This window comes from Equus asinus, chromosome 7 (genome assembly GCF_041296235.1).
Source record: "Equus asinus isolate D_3611 breed Donkey chromosome 7, EquAss-T2T_v2, whole genome shotgun sequence".
Taxonomy (NCBI): domain Eukaryota; kingdom Metazoa; phylum Chordata; class Mammalia; order Perissodactyla; family Equidae; genus Equus; species Equus asinus.
In genome coordinates, this window is record NC_091796.1 from 71,935,635 (window position 1) to 71,956,206 (window position 20,572).

At 41.1% G+C, this 20,572-nt stretch overlaps 1 protein-coding gene across 5 annotated transcripts in view; it reads left to right on the forward strand.

Moving 5' to 3' along the window:
• SYT16 (synaptotagmin 16) overlaps window positions 1-20,572 on the forward strand; it is a 260,034-nt gene that overhangs the window by 72,782 nt on the left and 166,680 nt on the right. Inside the window, exons 1-2 of one of the 5 annotated variants that reach the window (XM_070513727.1) lie at window positions 15,603-15,869; window positions 18,249-18,520. The exons of 3 other annotated variants lie outside the window; for them this stretch is intronic. The gene's annotated coding sequence lies outside the window, so the exon portion shown is untranslated. Of the gene's footprint in view, window positions 1-15,602; window positions 15,870-18,248; window positions 18,521-20,572 lie in introns of those variants that run through there. One more of the 5 variants, XM_070513728.1, reaches the window with a different exon arrangement.

Consider the following 20,572-nt stretch of genomic DNA (forward strand, 5'->3'; position numbering starts at 1 on the left):
CTTTCCTCCTAGCTCCTCCACCAGCACACTGACTCCACCAGCACATTGATTTGGGGTACCAGGTTTAGCTGCTTAGTGAAATCTTAAAGTGTTCTTTTAATTTGAAACTTTTTAAAGACAAGACCAAGCTGAGGAGAATTGAGCATATGGCATGGACTAAATCGGTAATTTAAGAACTTCTCTGATCCTAAGAATTACCTGCTACTTGTTAGAAGTACAGATTCTCAGCCTGGCCCAGACCATTGAATCAGGATCTCCTGAGGAGAGGCCTGTGTTTTTCAAAAAGCTTTTCAAGTAATTTTTAGGTCCCATAAGATTAAAAAACATTGAGTTATACCATAATGGGGACAGTCAAGTGAGCATCTAACTTGTTGGAGTTCAAATATAAGTGTATGGCAATTTGAAACAGAATAGAGAAAGGGAACAATTTGAAGAAGCAGGCAGTTTGGCTTCCGAAATTCTCTCAAAGTGCACGGGGATGAGTGATGCTCTCTTGGTAGTCTGGGCTCCACTGTGCCTTCCAGGCTGTGAGCCTCTCTCCCTGAATCAAAATCTAGTGCACAGACGTACAGGATTTTTTAAATATAAGTGTTCCTGAAACTCAAGCTAGCTTCTGCATCTGGTGCTCAACCAAGCAGCAGCAACCCATTTCAAACACTGAAATCAAATGGATATTGTTGAGAGCACTTTCAGAGTAATATGAGGAGTTTTCAAGGTAATTCAGACTATATGCAATTTCTACTTCATATGCTAACTTTAAGACCCTACGAGAGATAACACTGCGTTGTCTACATGATATATAGTACATGTTTAGTGTCCTGTGGCCACCATCATACCACAAACTTGGTGGCTTAGAACATCTGAAATTTATTCTCTTACAGCTTTGGTGGCCAGAAGTCCAAAATCGAGGTGTTGGCAAGGATGCGCTCCCTCTGAAGCCTCCAGGGGCGTGTCTTTCCTTGTCTCTTCCAGCTTTTGGTGGCTCCAGGTGTTCCTCGGCTTGCAGCTATAATAACATGACAGTCACTCCAATCTCTGTCTTTACATGACCTTCCCCTCTTCTCCTTGCATGTCTCTTAGAAGGACACTTGTCGTTAGATTTAGGGCTCACATGGAGAATGCAGGATGATCTTATTTTGAGATCTTTAATTTGATTAGATCTGCAAAGGCCTTTCTTCAAGTAAGGTCATAGACACAGGTCCTGGGGGTTAAGATATGGACATATCTTTTAGGGAGCCACCATTCAACCCACTACATTACTCTAAAACTGAAAGCAAACTATGTATGATATAACTTGTCACGTCTGGAGTTAACTGTTATTTTTTATTCACCAGAATATTAGTGGAGCCTTTAATCAAGCATGGCTAGGGCAGGGCCTTTTAGCGATGTCCTCCCTCTTGTCCATACCTGTGTCTTTTTTTCTTTTAAGCTGCCTCTGCATCATTCTCTGATGTGCCTTATCCATTTCCACACTCCATGCTGAACCATGGATAACACTGGTTTTGTTACTTTCAGACACAGTGACTTCTGCAATTAGAGAACCTTCAGTTTCTGTTTGCTTTCAACTAAAGTGTAGTCTTAAAGAACAGGAAATTTCTGCCCAAAATTTGACAACTACATTTCATTGCAATAGCTATTTCTGTTCCTACTTGCTATCCACATGCACAATACAGGCACTCCAACTCTGTATTATTTTTTCAAATATGATATCACATCATCTCAATACTTTCTGCAAAATGTCCACTGTCTTCAAGTGTGTTTGAAAACTTGAGGCTAGCTTTGGTGAGAAGAGGTAATAAACCCCCATGTGAGTATTGAATGGCTTCCTACCATTTTTCAGAAGGTGTTTTCCTGTGTGTTTTCTGTATTTCATGTTCATATGTTGCCTTGAGCTGCTGCTTGTCCTTTGGCAACAATGTGCTGTGTCACTGGAATTTTGTTATTGAATAGTTTCTTGCCTGTTTACTAACCATGCAGCCAGCATTTTGAATTTACCCGCCTGAACTTTTCTGAGTACAATTTGTAAGGTATTCCCTCATACAGAGTTCTTGTATTTTGATGGACAAATATTTCACAGGAATTCCAACTGGGTAACTGAATACCCCTGAAATGGGTGCAGAAGTTGAATTTTGAAGGGCTGGCCACAGGCTAGAACCTAACTAGGTTTGAAGATCTGCTATCAGAACTAGGCATTTGCTGGAATGGTTCAAGGTCATTATCTTTAATACAAACTCAACCCCAATAAATGTACCTTTAGATCTAGAATCAGTCTGGCGAATTTAGAGGGACATTCACTTTGTTCTGGGTTGTACACACCAGAATTGGAAAAGCAGGTGCTCTCCCAAGCGCCTCCTCAGCCAGTCAAGTGCTTGTTGTTCTCAGCTGAAAAATCTGCAAAAGAAGATGCCAGTGGATTTGCATCATTGAAATGAAAGAGCCACAACAGATGAATAAGAGGCTCAGAGGAGCTGTGTCCTATGTGTTTAAGAAAAAGCTGAAAGCAGAGCAGCTTAAAAAATTGAAAGCATTAAAATCAATATTTAAGAGGTTCATTTAACCATAACAAAAACACCTTAGCAACAGACTTTTTTTTATAGTGCTTTGCAAAGGAAGTGGGGCTCTCTGAACTAGGATTGGCCGCTCAATGCGGTGAACCTATGAAAAAGAACTCGATGTTCCATTGAACTGGAAGCAAATTATGTTGCCAGGGAAACCAGCCCCTCTGTGCTTCTCAGGTGAAAGGATGTTTGATCTTTAAAACAACAGAAACAGGGGTTTACATGAGAAATATTATCTGCATTGCCCAAAAAGTGCAGTTAGAAGGAAACAAATGTGTTATTGCTGAATTTTACCAAATGATTATAGAGACAGAAAATTTTGGGGGAGGCATTTGGTACGCACCTTACAAGGGATGCTAGCAAAAATTCAACTGCAAATTCATTCATGTCATGTATATTTTCCATATGGTGATGGAAGTGATGTGTCTTCAGGCTTTAATGCCATTGTATAACTAATTTTGATCAACCAGTTCATATTTGGTGTTTTTTCTCTACGTATGTGTCCCATCCTGGGAGACTAAGGATTTATCAAAACTGACCTCAAATTTTAAAAGATTTCTCTAAGCACTGAGAAACATAGAATTAAGCATGAAAAAAGGGACTATGTGGGCTTCTTTAAAATTGGAGGACTGGATAGGATTATGAAACTCATTTTTGTTTTGCTTTTGACATCTGAATACTGTTGTTGCACTGACAGCATCACACATAGGTGTGACATTGTGTGTACTTATGACCAGTGAGTCACCTGTTGGGTATGATTTCAAAAGAGTCAGTTTGTATTACCCTGTGTTTGTGGGAGTTCTTTGAATTAATGAGTTAAGACAGGGTTAATGGCCTTTATATTTGCTATCTAACAAAGAGTGTTGAATAATGAACTACATTTTTAATCAAAGATTTCCTTTTACTCGAATCCTTTATTTCCCAGTAGGCCTAACCTGATTTATTATGCTGAGTTCTCTAGGAGGAGTCTGTGTAACCTTGACTTTCTTCTGAGAGAAGATGAACATTGACTCGGGGAGGAGGAAGGAAAATAAGTGTTGACTCTTGGAAGTACTTGACTTTTGGTCTATCCATCCATTTATCCATCTATTCTTCTCTCCAGAAAACACTTTATTCTCCCGAATACAAAGCACTAAAGGAGCTGCCAAGATCCCATCCCCATCACTGTGCTCTCTTGGTAGGGGCCGATAGAAACAGGAAGAGCTAAAGCTCCAATAGAGCTTTGGGAACAGTGCCCGGGATGTGGTAAGCAGTCAAGAAATACCTTTCAAATGAATGAATAGAGATGTAAAGTACAATGGGAGTAGGAAGTGATGAATCCTATTGGGGAATTTGGAGTCTTGATCCTCCCTCATTTCATCTAGATCTTGCCTCAAATGTGACCTCCTTTTAAAATCCTCTCCCACCCTCAATCCCCACCCCGTAGACAGCTCAAATCTATCTTTATCTCCTTACCTCACTATAGTTTTCTTCTTAGTACTTGTCACTCTCTGAAATATATGTTTATTTGTTTACTAATTTGTCAGTTTCTACCACTAGACAGTGACTTCATAAGTGTAGGGATTTTGTCTGGCTTTTGCTGCTGTGGCCACAGAGCCTTAATGCCCAGCACGCAGTACATGCTCACCAAATATTTGTTGAAAGGATAAATGAATGAACGAATGATGGGTTCTGGGAACACAACTTGCCACCATGGATGCATGCGGACTTACTTTACACTTTAGTCTACACAGACTTAGTTTATGGCCTTGAGAAGATGGGTGGGCTGGCCAAAAAAATAAAAAACAAAAATGTTTTTTTCCCAGTTACAGCTTTTAAAGTTGCCCTTAAGATCTAATGTCCTATGATACCTTAACAGTAGGGTGGCTTTGAATGCTGATGTATACTATTAGGTGACATATAATGCCATTTTCGTGCCTTGAAATAAACAATTTCCTGTTGGTGGGAATTAAAATATGCTCTGCTGTTATGATTGTGGACACTGGACTTCATTTACACTATGTTTAGCGTCAACTGAAAATAACAAAATAGGATCATCCTTCTCTGGGTGGCTTTTTTTTTTTCCTGAAGAAAGCTTGGAGACAGTAAAGCTGAAGGGAGGACCTTATATGTGTGCGTGTTGAAAATACAGGCAGAATCGATCTTCTTCGTGAGAAGAGAGCAAACCTTGGATTCACTTAACACAATAGCCTTTTCTGCAAACTTGCTTGTTGTAATGCCGAGGAAAAGAAACCACACGCAACTGGAGAAGTTCCAGACTGACTGGCAAATCTAATATTTTGAGGCAGGTTTCGGAGGAATCAGTTAGGTCACATCTCTTTAGAATGCAAATGGATGAAATTACTGAGATCTCTCTGAATAACCTCTCCTGTTTTTCTATTTGGCGAGCCCTTTTTGGAAACTTGAAAAGCTAATGACATCTTTGAAATGGTATAAGGAGTTAGAATTTGTTCAGTCTGGGAGAGCATTAATCTCTCTGTAATTCCTTTTTTTTTTGTTTTTTGTATCACTTTAGGATTGGAGATGCCTCATGACTTCTGAAGCTCAGGTCCAAGCAAAGTTTCTTTGCCAGGCCAAACTCCAACTGGAAGGATAAGCTTGGCCTCTGAACTCAGATGAAGCGCGGATGAAACCTATCCATTTTTGCTGTTTTGGTGAAGCAGAAGCTCCACATCTTATGTTGTTGCTGAATCATGCTGTTCCTGTGGAGGAGTCTCATTCAGTCCCATGTGTACTATTTTAGCAGATTTTAGGACTCCCCATTTTTATCTGCAGTCTTGACTTGAAATCTAGACTCACTTATCGAAGTGACATCTTCATCTGGGTGTCCAGTAGGCATCTCTGATTGACCATGTTCAAGACAGACTCTTGATTCCTCCCCACCACCCCTTCCTCCTAAAGCATCCCCCAGTTGTGTCAAGTGGCACCATCTATTTCCTGAGGCCTAAACCTTGGAGTTAACCTTGACTCTTCCATTCTCTTCACACCCTATATCCAGTCTATCGGCTCTACATGTTGTTTTGTCTCTACCTTCAAAAATATATCCACCTCCACTGCTGTCACCCAGGTACAAGCCACCATTAGCCCTCTTTTTTTTTTTTTTTTTTTGAGGAAGATTAGCCCTGAGCTAATATCTGCCACCAATCCTCCTCTTTTTGCTGAGGAAGGCTGGCCCTGAGCTGACATCCGTGCCCATCTTCCTGTACTTTATATGTGGGACGCCTACCACAGCATGGCTTGCCAAAGGGTGCCATGTCTGCACCCAGGATCCGAACCGGCGAACCCCAGGCTGCCAAAGCAGAACGTGTGCACTTAACAGCTGCACCACCGGGCCAGCCCAATCCCTCTTTTGAATTAAGGGAGCCTCCTAGCTACTCTCCCTTCTTCCACCCTTGGCCCTTCTAGCCTGTTATCCACACAGAAGCAAAAGGAGGCTTTTAAGCTGTAAATTGGACCTTGTTACATTTTGGCTCAAAACCCTCCAGTGGCTTCCGTCATACCTAGAATCAGATCCAAGTTCTCACCATGGCCTAGAGGATCGTGTACGATTTGGCCCAACCTGATTTCCTCCTGCTTTTCTCCTTCCTATGCCCCTAATCACTTTGTCTAGAAGAAAAGCCCTGTCACTCTCTGTGCTTTCACCTGCTTAATTTTTGTTCATAGGTTTGTGGTTTTGGGGGGACATTAAATAATACCCTTTTTTCCTGTTATGTTCTGAATTTTATTAATAGGATGCAAAGGACAGTCAGATGGTGAACAAAACATCAACCTTTTTCGTGATAAAATTGATGGATGAACATGGCTTTAGATCTTTGGCCAAGAGAGATTCAGCAGTGAAGAGAACAAAGACCCTATTCTCGTGGAACTTATGTTCTAAGACAATAGATTTAAAAAAACCATATATTTCTATGTTTTACCTCTATGTCATATCATATGTATATTTGTATATGTATATACATATATAACAGCCATGAAACAGGACCACGATATGAAATTCCCTACTGCTAGAAATTCTTTGAATTTCTTGACATTGAATTTTTGACGCATCTGATTGAACTGTAGGCACAAATTTAAACTAATTTATTTTGAGGGGAATAAAAAACCCACTTGGAACTATTTGTCAGGGAGGAGTTAATTCTTTATTCGTTTCCTTTGTGAATATGTATTTATGTGTATACATATACCTATACATACACACACGTACATTTATATGAATTAGATATACATTTGTATTTCTCAGCTTACCATGCTGGGTGGTTGTTTTTGATCAGGTTGCCACTATCAAGGAGGTAGATATCCATATGAATTTCATTGCTGGAAAAATTGCTCCTGTATGCTGGAGTACAGTGTGACTATGCCTTGTCAGTTGATCTTTCTATGGACAGAAATCTGCAGACTTCTGGAAACACTGCAGAATGTGTTTGAAGGGTGCCTCTATTTGGAAGACCTTTTTATTAAAGCATGGATTATTAATCCCTTCCCTGCTGACGTCAGTGCATCAATGATACAGTCTTTGCCAAAGATGATCTCATGGATTTGAGGACAAAGGAAATGCACAACATGAATTCAACCCAAATCTTGGAGCATTCTTGTTCCTTGATACAAGCTTGTCTGTTTGTCAAGGTGAAAGATAGGTGCTTTGATTCTTGGCTGCTGTGTGTCTTTGAGTCATTTTTTTCAGAACTAGTTGCTATCAAAATGAAGAGTTCTTAAATATTAAAGATGACTTGCATTATATTTCAAAACCACTTTATAATTTCAACTTCTTATTCAAGTGAAACAACTTCAACCTTCTCGTTGAAATTTGCCTTTGAGCAGATTGTTTAGGGGGGACAAAATTTAGATTTATTTCCATCATTGTTCAGGAGATATCCATTAATTTTTGCATAAAGAATGAATGAGAAACATAACTCCTTGTAAGGCTGCTTGTGTATTTTGTCTATGTGGGGCAAATAAATTTGCAGTCCGTGTCATATGCCAAATGATGTGTGTATGTTTGTGCTTTTGCTCATTTTCCTCCATCGAGAGGTTATTTTAGATTCTCAGAGGGGTTTGTGACCCCATACAGTTAAAGTCACTGTCCTGGAGAGTTCCGTCCTTGCATGGAGGTCTATGGTACTTACACAGCATCTGTTCCCCTCCTTCTGATAATTGTATCTGATGTCTTTGGCCACACTTAGTACACAGGCCTGTGACCCAGCTTTAATTAAGTCCATGAGCCTATCCATTCTCTAGACCACAAGGACAAGTCTATGGCCCTAGTGGTCCAATCAGAGCCAGTTCCAAGATTTTTTTTTTTTTTTGAGATATTGAGGAAGGAAGCAATCTTCTGCTGGACTTGGAGCTATATTGACAGAAGCCTGGCACTACTGCTGCCACCTTAAGGGGAAACCCTCCCAAGCTGAACCTAAAGGCAGTACTGTTGACAGCAGAGTCAAGAGGTCAAGAAGGACAGCTTCCTGATACTGTCTGAGCATCTGGATCTGACCACATCTGATTTTAAGTTTTGTGAAACAACCGTTTTTTTTTCCTTAAAGCTACTTGAGTTGGTTTTTTTTGTCACTTGCAAATGAGTCAAGACTACTATGTAGCAAAGCTTTCCTAATTATAAACAAAGAACTATAAACAATAATAAAGTAGGGAACTTTTTAGTCGTAGTAACCAAAGCTTTGGCACTGGGGCGTTTTCAGACTGATATATATTGCTGGTCAGTTAACATTGTTGACAAAGGTCGAGTTTGTTGTCCTACTGTAAAAACATTTTGTCTTCACATTACACGGTGCCATGCTGGTAAGACAGGTCGGGGAGATCTGAGCAGTCAATCAGATGGGGAAGATATGGCAGCCACTCAGAGCAATCGTGGGAGTAGGAGCCACATACTGCAGCAAGGCTACCTAAGGGCAAACTGCGGTGATGTCGCAGAACACCCGGATGAAAAGATGGTGAAGCGGGGGAACACAGAAGTTGGGGGTAAAGGAAAAACAAGACCAAGTGTCCAGTGATAAGGTGACGGAGTAAATAAATTATGGTATGTCCTTATGTTGAAATACCTAGTAGTCTTTAAGAATTATATTTTAGATGTTTATTTATATTCCTGGAAAGATTCATCATATTGCCTGGCAAGAAAAGCATGACATTTTAGAAGAGTATGGTTCCTGTCTTTTTTTTTTTTTACAGAGTACATGAATATATATAAATATTAATAAAACATTGTCCAAGATACCTCTGAAAATGCAAAAAATGACTATCTAAAGGGAGTGGGATTAGAATGATTCACTTTTTCTTCTTTTGCTTGTGTTGTAATTTTTCTACAATGAACATGAATTACTTGCATAAAAACACACAGAAGGTAGCTCTTGAGAGAGAAAATTATTAGTGTTGCAAGCATGTAGGCAAGGCATTTATAGGTGTCAGAGAAATGTAGAGGAGAGACTCAAGAATTATAAAAACATTTTTCTAACTTTTGGAAATAATATAAAACTGAGCTCAACATATGAGGAGGATTCAAGAAGAAAAGGCAGATCCTGGGGTGCCGTCTTAAAAGAGCAGCGTGACGATGGGTGACCACTGTTTTAACCTTCCTGTGGCAGCAGGTTCCGATTCAGTTTACTAGGTAGATTTTTCTTCAGTGGGGATATATCTTAACTTTGCTGAAACACACATGTCCCAGGACGAGTCCTACGTGTCCATCTGATAGAAACGGTTGATGCCCAGAGCAGCCCCGCCTTCTTTTCTACCCTGTTCCCATTTCCTGACAGACCTTCATCTTCTGTCCTCTGCACTAACGCAACAGCCTCCTAGTTGGTTTTCCTGATTCCAATCTTTTCATCTCTTAAGGACATTGTGTTAGTTTCTTCTTGCTGTTGTGGCAAATTACCGCAAACTCAGTGGCTTAAAAGTACACAACTTTATTATCATTCAATATGGTGGTTCAGAAGTCTGAAATGTGTCTCGCTGGGATAAAATCAAGGTGTCAGCAGAAATGAATTTCTTTCTGAGGCTCTAGGGGAGAATTTTCTAGCCTTTTCCAGCCTCTGGAGGCAGCCACATTCCTTGGCTTGTGACCCTCTTCCTCCATCTTCCAAGCCAGCAACAGCTAGTCAAGTGTTTCTCATGCTACCATTTCTCTGGGTCTCTTCTAGTTCCCTCTTCCACTGTTAAGGACCCTTGCGATTACACTGGACCCATCTGGATAATCTATTTTAAGGTAATCTGATTAGCAACCTCAGTTCCACTTGCCACCTGGATGCCCCTTTGCCATGTAACCTAACATGTTCCCAGGCTCCGGGGATTAGGACCTAGACGTCTTTGTGGGCCCATTATTCTGCCTCTGATAGACATCATCCTCATTGCTATCATAATAAGTTTGCACACCTTGGCAGTCCTCTGTCCTTGTTAAAACCACTGAGCCTCTTAATCGTCCAAAGTCCTTGACTTGACATATGAGATCTGTCACCCTCTGGCTTTGCTTTTATCTAAGTCTTCATGCCCCCCTCCGCCCCCCCCACCCCTGCCTCTCAGTCTGTGCTCAGGTACTACTGAACTCATCCCCGCCTCCACCTTGCACACACATGTCTATATACACACACACACACACACACACTGCCGTTTCACACCTCTGTGCCTTTGCTGATGCCTGTCCTTTTGCTTTTTATTCATCTGGTTACCACACATCTGATTTTCCTCCTACCTCCCTGTCTTCCTTTGCTGGCTCCCTTTCCTCTCCTGATTTCTAAATGTTTGAGCTGTCAGAACTTGGTCATAACCTTCCTCTCTGTCCTCTGTCTCTTCTTAGATGATCTCATCCATTCTCATGACTTCAACCATCTAATGATTCTCAAATTTATATCCCCAGCACCAGACCTGTCTCTAGACTTGCATATACAATTGCCTACTGGAAATCTTTACTTGGGTGTCCCATAGGCATTGTAGACATTAGGATTCAAGGAAGACTTCCTCTTGATTCCCCTCACCCCTAAATTGTTGAAATCATTCACTTGTTGAATAAACGTTCGTTATTCTATTCAACATTATAACTAAGTAACTTTTATTCATTGATTACTGCATGTGCCAGACTGTCTTCTAAGTTTTAATCTTCAGGACTGCCTCATTCTTATTTCGTCTTTACAGATGAAGAAATTGAGGCCCAGAAAGGTTAAGTGGTCTGCCTAATTTATAGAGCTTTGAGTGGTAGAGCTGGGATTTGAACTTCTACAGTCTGACAGCAGATCTCTGGCCCTCGACTGCCAGGTTAAACAGATAAACAACTTCAGGCTTGTTTCCAGTAAACTCCCCTAAACCTCCAGGCCAACTTCGGAGCACCTCTTCTGTTTGCTCAGCCCCCTTGGTCACTTTCAGCTCAGTGTTAACATGGGATGGGTAGATCTGTGTTTGTCTTTTGTCTCCCTCCGGAGAAGATACATTGACTTATTCATCTTTGTTCCCTCAGCATCTAGCACAGAGCCTGGCACAGGAAGCACTGAAAAACCAAAATAAATGCTCCTGTGTTGTTTCATTATTATCACATAACTCGTGTGCCTGTATCAGTGCGTTGTCTGAGAACCTTCTTCTCCCTTTGCCCTTTGAATGAGGTTCAACATCCTCCGTCTTTATTGCAAAGGTCACTAGCCACTTCCTCATTCTGACAGCACCTGAAATTCTCCTCTTTGAAGCCTTCTGTAACTAATCATTAGTGAGGGGACCATTTTCCTAGTCTCCTTCTCTCTAACAGGAAACTTCTGTGCTTCTGTTGTATTTATAACCTTTGCTCTGTAGGCAGTGTCAATATTTAATTTCGTGTCTGCCCTGTTTATATATTCATTCTTGGTTCTTTCCTTAGCTGTCTGTATTCCATACTAAGTAGTGTCACCTTAGGTTGTCAGCTGCTACCCTGAGCCCTGGTAGCTTTGTTGATTAGAGTTAGGGGCTCAGAGTCATAGGAGAACCATTTTGCCTCTTCTGTGTCAACATTGTCTAACCCAAACTAGCTACTCTGCAAGTTGTTGTAGTCACATGGGGACCCAGTAAGAGAGAGATGCCAGTCTGTCACCTGTGGGGCAACAACCTCAAAGCACACGTCCTATAGGGAGTGAGATGAAAGAGTCAGGAATAGTACCGTGGTTAAGAGAAAGGACTTCGGAGCAGACAAACCTGGTTTCAAGTCTCAGCTTCAATAAAACACGAGCTGCTTTGCCCAAAGCAAGTACTTCCATGAGGTTTTTTTCCTTTGGTTTGAAAGTGGACCCAGGGTTCTTATGTCTAAAACGAGACTATCTGGCACATATTTAAAAGTCAATGCACAGTGTCAAAAGAAAGAGCACACTTAGGGCCCAACCTAGTGCCACGTGTCAAGAAGTAAAGGAAAGCCTCATAAATTCTTACTGTGTAAGTGGTAACTTTGCTTGAGTGAAATTTAACTTTTAAGGGAATATAGTGAAGAAAGGGGGCAGAGGGTAGGGGTCATTTGGGTGAAGCTTATTCATTGAGATGATAAACCAATGCACCACAGGAGCCTTAGTAATTTGTGGGTCTTTGAGAATATTTGAGTGTACTTGAGACCTTTAAGCCAAGATAATGCCTGAGTATCACCATATATGGACTATTTAACTGTGCTATGTAAGGCTTAGTGTTGTCATTTGGGTGAAATTGTAAAGCCAGACTGGAAACTTCGTTGTGGTTTAACCTGAGAGAGAAGGTGTTGGGAGTAGCAGCAGTGGCAGTCTAGTGTATAAACAGCTAGTACATTGTGCATTCAGAAAGGGTGTCTTTCCTTTTCCATATTAAGTCAAGTACCTGAATTAAATCTTGGTTTGGGTATTTATTTAACCCTCAGAGTTCTGTATAAAAAACTTGTATGGCAGTCGAGTTAGTGCTGGTGTTTATCTTTTGCATCAGGATATGCTACTTGCTTCTCAAACCGCCATGTTTTCTTCTTCATGTATAGGATTCTTTTGCTTATGAGGGACCTAGCAGAAATAGTCTTCAGTTCCTCATTGTGTAAAATGGTGATGATAATACCCACCTAAGAGAAGTACTGTATGCATTAAATAAGTTCGCTGTGTCCTAAATTCAGCTACAAGCAACAGAAAACGCCCAATTACAGTGACTTAAACAAGTTAGAAGTTTGTTTCTCACATCAGCAAAGTCCACAGGTAGTTTAATTTGGGGCCATTGTGTTGAATTCCTGATAATCAGGGACCCAGATTTCTCGTGTCTCGTTGCTTCACCATCCTCAACACTTCTCAAAGTTGCACTTCACACGTCCTTGTGCTTGCATCTCCTTGGCCAGCTCTTAGTCATATGGCCTCATCTAGTTGTTGGGGGTGCTGAGAAATGCTATCTTTTTTCTGGGACAGCCACTTACCCAGCTAATTTGGTGGTTCTGTTCCTAAGGAAGAAGGAGAGAATAGCTACTGGGGGCAACTAGCAGTCTCTAGTGCGGTAGCTGCGATAGCGTCTGCCCTAAGATGTTCTTCAATCGCTTCTTCCCTTCTCCTCCTTCCGTCTTTCCCTTCCCAGCTATTTGCACCTTCATATTTAGATGGGAAAGTGTTAAGCTTGAAAAGGGAGCTTTTTGGCAGTAAGGAAGGAATTCCTGTGGCCAGTTTTAGTTAATTTGTGATTGTGGAAGAAAATCTTGGCATAGATTAGTATCAAATCATGTGTTGTGCAAAGAGTGTTCACTGTGGGCACAACTGATGTATTAGTATTTGCATTTAAGTAGCTAATTATATTCTCAGCATTTAAAATTGTGGAAAGCAAACACTTTCCAAAATTACTTCAGAAACTATTTAGCACTCCATAGACCCATTGTAATTAATAGATGAAAAAGAAGGGATTCTTCTCCAGGAATTTTAGGAGTGTATAATTACAGTTTTCCTGTGCACATATATTCTGTGCTCTTTTCTTAGGAAAATTGCAAGGTTAGGCCTTATTGTGGCTGTCTTTCATGTTTTTGCTTTATTATCTTCTAACATTCTATGATGTAATAATTATGTTCTTCTCAATCTCCACTTGAAGTGAATGAGTCAGAATTTCTCACCTTGAAGGTGAAGTTCAAGAAGAATGATCCGAAAGCTCTTTGTGGCCTACATAGGATTGGTGTTTTATCCTCAAGGAAAAGCAGATATTTTATCTTCTGTTCTTGTGGCTATTTCACAAGAATGGAAAACTAATGGGAAACTTGGAAATTCTAGAACCAGAGCCATGGTTCAGATTGTGTGTGTAAGGCCACCGTGTAAACTCTGTGAAGGCAGGGACTTTTTCTGCCTCAATCCTGGCTGTATCTCCAGAATATGCTTGGTACATGGTAGGCTATCAATAAAAATATGTTATCTAAATGAACAAACTGAATAAATGAATTGCCGACAGTGGTGGGGGATGTGACTTAGCAGCACATGTGTGAAAGGTAGAGGGGTTTTAATCCACTTAGAACTCAATAGAAGTCAAGATGTGACTTCCAAAAAATTAATGAGACATTAGATGCCAGAAGGAATTTGCTTTCTTTCGGGGTAAAAATAAGGTTGATTCTGCTCAAACTAATGCGAAGAATCAGAATTAGAGTACGTGCTCTGCCTGGCTGATCCTTGTGGGAAGCACAGAATTTCATTCTTAGTGCCACCCCTGTGAAGGACATAGACGCACAGGCGTTGGAGTACCACTTAATCTTGAAATCGCAGTTTGGGGTAGACTTTGGGGGCTATTTATTCCAGTTCCTCTCCTGATTCTTGCATCTTCTCTGCAACTCCCCGAACAAGTGAGAGTCTAGTCTCTGTACATTTTCAGTGATAGGCAACCCAATTCAGTTTGAGGCCTGCCATTTCATTTTCCAGAACATTCTACCTGTATGCGTCGGGAAAAGATGGGTGTGATCAGGAAGATAAAGGAGTATAAAAATAATGCCTAATCAAGGTCACTTGGAAGAAGAAGGCCTTCTGCTGTTTTGAAGAGCTGTAATGTGAAAGAGGAATTGTTTTTTGTGTTGGCTTAATGGGAGAATTGGACTGAGGCATGGGCCAGATGTTAGCTCTGAAGCAGAAATCCTTAACCTGCAGTTTGAGGACCTCAAAGGGCTTTTGTGATGAATTTTAAGGGAGCAACAATACATTCTATGAATGTATTTACAAAATTTTGTTTGTGGATTTTTTTTTCCTTGGAGAGGATTTAAAGCTTTCGCCAATTTTAAAGGGAATTCTTAGCCCCAAAGATCTGAACACTGTTGTGAGGTCTTCTATATCTCTGAGTTTCTATGCTTTTTTTTTTAAGTATGCATGAAAATAAAATAACAGTTATTTCTTTTATACATAGGAAAATAGACTAATTAGACATTCTATAGTGATTTCTCAGCCGTAATTATGTGACTCCTCTTGTAGGAAGCAGGAATATTGTAAAATCGATTACAACTCAGCAGCGATGGTCCTTCATGCCACATAACTCCACACGTTTCGTTTTCACAGAGTAACAGCTCAGCTATTGGTTCTGGCTTCACAGTTTTACCTGCGACCCTCCAGGTTTTGAACTCCAGGAAGCATGGCTTCATCTCAGCCTGAAGCTCTATGGAGCTATTCAGTGAAGAAATGAGTGATTAAAACTTGAGAAATACTGTATTTTTATTCCAGGTTGCGATATTCCCAGGAGACTAGGCATTTTGTCTCCATCAGCATCCCAGCTGCGATCTTGCACTTGCTTTTTATTGTGGGGGCCGTAGGCACAAATAAGAGAAACAAAGCACTTTTATGATTAACCAAAATATTTATGGCCAGAGTCTGAGTCTAGTCAGGGCAGCAAATTACATCTTTTCCCTAAAGGGAATAATTACTTACAGTTTGATAGCTAATGAATAATAATTTGGAGCAAATTCATCAGGAAGATAATTTTGCCCATAACGAGAGAGCTAATAATGCCACTGAACAGGTGGTTTTGTATTTGCAAAAAATGAAACCATTACATTAGGAAGGCAGTAGGTTCTGGTAGCTATCATGGTGAGTCAGACCGGTTTCTCTACCTCCTCTTTAGCAAACATTCCTTTGGTGGTTCTCACACTCACATAAGCAACCGCCTTCCCTTTACCCCTTTCAGATGGAAACTGCAGTTTGGTGCAGTTGAAGTGTGTTATTATCAACTTGAAGGAGGGTGACAAGTCATTATGACTTAGAAAAAATTAGTGACCTCGAGTTAAGAGAAGAAGGGGAGGTGGAGGTGCATTTTTAGGAAATATTTAGGTAGCCTCAAGGATTGTTGAATCGACTTTCCGAAGAAAGTACCATGCCTGGTTTAACCTGCTTTGCAGCTGTGGATGTTCCACAGAGCCGGGTGAGTTGGTTGTTCTGAACAATTCTCAGGCTAACTTTGGTGTTTTGAAAGAAGGGGAGAGTTTTCTTTGAAAATAGTAAAAGAACTGTGATAGTTGTAAATTTGATATTTTATTTACTAAGATTTTGTTTGATTGTAAATTAACTTGAGAATGTCCTAGCGCTGGGAGGGTAAGCCTCTTGTGGACCTGTGTCCTATGAGTTCATCTGACCATGACGGGAAATGGAGGGAGGTTGAGAGTTGGAACTGGCCAGAGGCAGGAGGTGCCATGGATGCCTGGAAAGGAGGGAAAGGAGGGTGACCAGAGCTGCATTTGGACTGCTTTGCTCTTTCCCCCATCGCTAAAGACAGGAACGAACATTCAGGGGGCCTACAGGAAGCAGGTGATAGAAAGCTGTTGGCTGTGCAGCAATTGGCAGGAAGATAGGATATAACCAAGTTTTCGCTCTCCCATGCTTCTATCAATTTTTAAACTAGTTTTGACCTTGGCACAGAGCTTTGAGCTGAGTGAGCCTATGTACAGCCTCCCTTCTGTGTGTCTGAGTACCTAGCCCAGTGTGGTTGTATACGAGGATTAGGGATCTGTAGTCATCAGAAATCCCATGGTAACGTGGTCTGGCATTGGTGGACACCTGATTCTTTTAGGTGAGAGGCTAGTCTTCTGGGGCTTGGCAGGAATGGTGGCAATTAGATTTTGTTCTCATTCACAAAGCTTGTTTCTTTGCTATAGGATTGGCTCATGTTTGTACATACTGGCTACTCCTCTGTTCAAGGGCACACTGGAGGCGTCTGGTTATTTTTTAATAACCTTGGTTAAGAACTGAGCATTGCTTCCTCCGGGGGCTAGAACATAGCATACAGATTGTTATCGGGAACACGATAATGAGGATAAGTGCATAAATAAGGATAAAAGCCCATCCCGAAGCACTCTTCTCGCAGGAAGAAAGGTGATTTAATAGACATAAGCCTGACAGTTCCTGTGTGCATAGTCATTAGTGACAACCTGTGACTGGCTGGGGGGAGGACTTTGTACTGTGGAATAAGAACATCGCTAAAGGTCTATGAAAAATCCTTGTACTAACCAAATGTTTGCTGCTTTGCCTCGTCAGCATTGGCTTAGTTGTGCTTTTCTATCAATCCCGAGGCCCAAAAGAACAGTGATCCGGAGACTACCAGTAAACAACCTTCTGGTTATTATTTATGTGGTTGGTTCTTCCACTGCGCTCAGTACATCTCTGTGAGAACTGGGGGAGCAGAGGCTGTGAAGTTTGCTGGTGAAGCCTCTCGGGTTTGGCAGACTAGAAAACGTTGTTGGAGTCACTGGAGGTTTGGGTGGTGGGTATAAAATGAGGAAAGAAAATTCTAAGCATCTTTAATTTCATACAGAATATATCCCTTTCTGGGAACAGGATAAGGTCAAAATATATTTTGACCTTTCTTTCTTTTCTTCTTTTTTTTAAAGCTGCTATTGTTTTTAAGTTATCTAATAGCATTTTATTGTAGCCAATTTGATTAATGAAAAAAAATGCCACAATGAAGCCACTCAGAGAGGACCATTGTTATGATTTTGATGTGTTCCTTCATAGTTATTTATATATCTACATCTGTATTTTTTTAAAAGAATATTTTACGTGTTTTAAAACTTTTGAGTTAGGATAGTTGGAACATTTTTCTATAGTCCTTTTAATGGCTGCACAGAATTCCTTTGTGTTGCTGTATTAAAATTGATTTAATACCTTTCTCATGTTATTGAATTTTATGTTGTTTCCAAATTTTCTCTATTATGAACAGCATTGCAATTAATATCTTTACAGTATCTTTGTGCATATTCATGATTATTTTCTTAGAATAAATTCTTTAAGTGTAATAGCTGGGTCAGAGACTCTGGAATTTTTATGGTGTTTGATAAGTATCATAAAACTGCCCTCTAAAAAATTTGTATCCCCACCAGCAGTGTCCTTTCATTAAGTTGACCTTCATGCTCTTGCCATCTTTTGGATATACGGGAGGACTATAGAGCATGACATCAAAGGTGACAGCAGGATAATGTTATATTGGAAGTGGGCACGGCTTTAACCAGTTGAATGCAGACTGGGCACCGTGGTCAGCAACCAGCACACCTGACTCCTTTGTACCTGAGACATCCCCGTATCATCCCTCCAGAGGATTGGTACCATTCCTACTCAGAGAAGTCTGTGGGTTGGCCTCCCCATTCCAAGGGTGCAATCACAGACCCAGTCTGTGGTCTGTTTTTTTATAGGCCTCTGGTCTGTGGCAGGAGTCTGGAAGGGAAACTTGGTATGGGGACACACAGAGAGACCCTCCTATCTCCCTGAACTCTCTCATCCCATCTTTGTGTGTGTGTTTTTTTTTTTTTAGGAAGATTAACCCTGAGCTAACTACTGCCAGTCCTCCTCTTTTTTGCTGAGGAAACCTGGCCCTGAGCTAACATCGTGCCCATCTTCTTCTACTTTATATGCAAGGCGTGCCAAGCGGTGCCATGTCCGCACCTGGGATCTGAACCCGCGAACCCCGGGCCGCCGAGAAGCGGAACGTGCGAACTTAACCGCTGCGCCACCGGGCCGGCCCCTCTCACCCCGTCTTGACTGTACACCTTATTTACGCATGAAGCTGAGCTACTTATGACTCATGTATGTAGGTACTGCATGGTATCTAGTGTCGAAGCCTCCTTATGTGGTGGGTGTGAGTCCCGGAAATGTCTGCTGAGTGGACCAGCCTGACAGCTCTGCTCACTCAATGTGGACAGCAAAAACCTACTGCTAGACTTCCAAGTCCAGGGCAGTTTTGACATGGTTGGTAGCTTGGCTATGGCTGTTTTTGGAAACACTGATCAGGCATGCACAGAAGCATTAATAAAATGTCAGGTTTGTTAGTTACAGTCTCTTTTTTGGTGGAATAGTTTTTACTCTGTGAGTTTGGGAAAGCTAGGCTAGTTGCCATGGCAACACAAAAGCTTTCAAGCCCTTGTTTGTTTGTTATTCCTTTGTCAGATTATGGAGTGGTCTGTGGAGCCTCTTGAAAGATGTGCTGCTCAGTGCTTGACAGTTAAATTACCACGTTGGCTGTCAAGGCTGAGAGCTGGGAGGAGGTGAGGGGACAGCTCCTTTCTCATTCTGTTTTCACAAAGACTCTGGCTTTAGAAAGAAGGCACCTGAATCTGGAGCAAGAGGTATCACTCGGTGCCTCTGAAATTACAAAAGAAAATCATTGAAAGTTAGAAACACCAAACCTGTGTTTTTTGTCCTGTTTCCCAACCCCCCCCCCCCACCCTCCATCCCTAAATATGGGAATATATAGTACAGTTACTTTCTCTTGAGAGTCCAAGGGTGCAGGAGCTGTTCTATCAATCTGTGGTCTCTGAGACAAAAGAGATGCCGGGAAAACAAAACAAAGTCGCCCTTTTCAGGATGGGAGGTGCCACCTTACCGTCCTTGCCTGTGCTCCGAGTGAGGAGAGCGTACAGTGCCAGCGTGCTCCTTCCTCAGCTACCGCCACTGGTTGTGGGCAGGAACCAGCACAGTCCTCAGACTCTGGGGGCCTTGTGCCTCGTCAGTAGGGGCGGGCTCAGTGTGGATAGAGGTTTAGGTCGTCAGACACATGTAGGATTGCCTAGATAGCCAGCCGTTTGAACATTGTAAAAACAATTTCTTTTCTGTTTAGGGAAAAATAAATTTCTATAGTAGAAAAATTAGAAAAATGCAAAATAAGGAAAAAATTTAAAAATCACCTGTATTTCATTCCTCCCCCACCCCCCAAATTAACATTTTGGTATAAATTTTATATGTGTTTATGTGTATGTGTACATGTTCATATATGATATGTGTGTACATGTATACACATGCATATAAACACTCACCTTCATGTATGTGCATTGCTATTGTTTTTGTAGAAATACGAGATTTTGTTGCATGTACTTTTCCTGCATAAATTTTTCATTCACCATGTAACATGAGAGGTTTCCATACTTGTAACTTTAATGATTGTATAACGTTTTTAAAAAATCACATAGAGAGGCCGGCCCTGTGGCCAGGTTAAGTTAAGTGATTGAGTTCGCGCTCTCCGCTTCAGTGGCCCAGGGTTTCGCTGGTTTGGATCCTGGGCGCGGACATGGCACCACTCATCAGGCCATGTTGAGGCAGCGTCCCATGTAGCACAACCAGAGGCACTCACAGCTGGAATTTACAGCTATGTACCGGGGGGCTTTGGGGAGAAGAAGAAAAAAAAAAATTGGCAATTGATGTTAGCGCGGGTGCCAATCTTTAAAAAAAGAAAAAATCACATAGATATATTATGATTTGATTTTACCCTTCCTTTGATGTTTGACATTTAGGTTACTTCTTATTTTCTACTTCTTTTAACAATTCTGGGCTTACATTCTCATGCACCTAGATGTAAATAGCTTAAAAAAGAATCCAGCAAATCAGCAAGTGCCCATTAAATGTTAGTCATCTAAATTTTCTTTTTTTTTCAAACTGGTGAATCAGCCTGAGAAAAACTCTGTAATGGCCGGAAACATAAAATACTTTATGAAGATTGAAATCTTAACCCTGCCATGTTAGCTCCAGAATCAAGGCGTGATTATTCAAAGGAAACTTCAGGGAGAGACGGTGTGGTTTGGGACTGAGCTGCTGGGTAAAATATTTGTAGGATGCGTTAAGTTGCATCTCGCCCAAGGCCAAGGA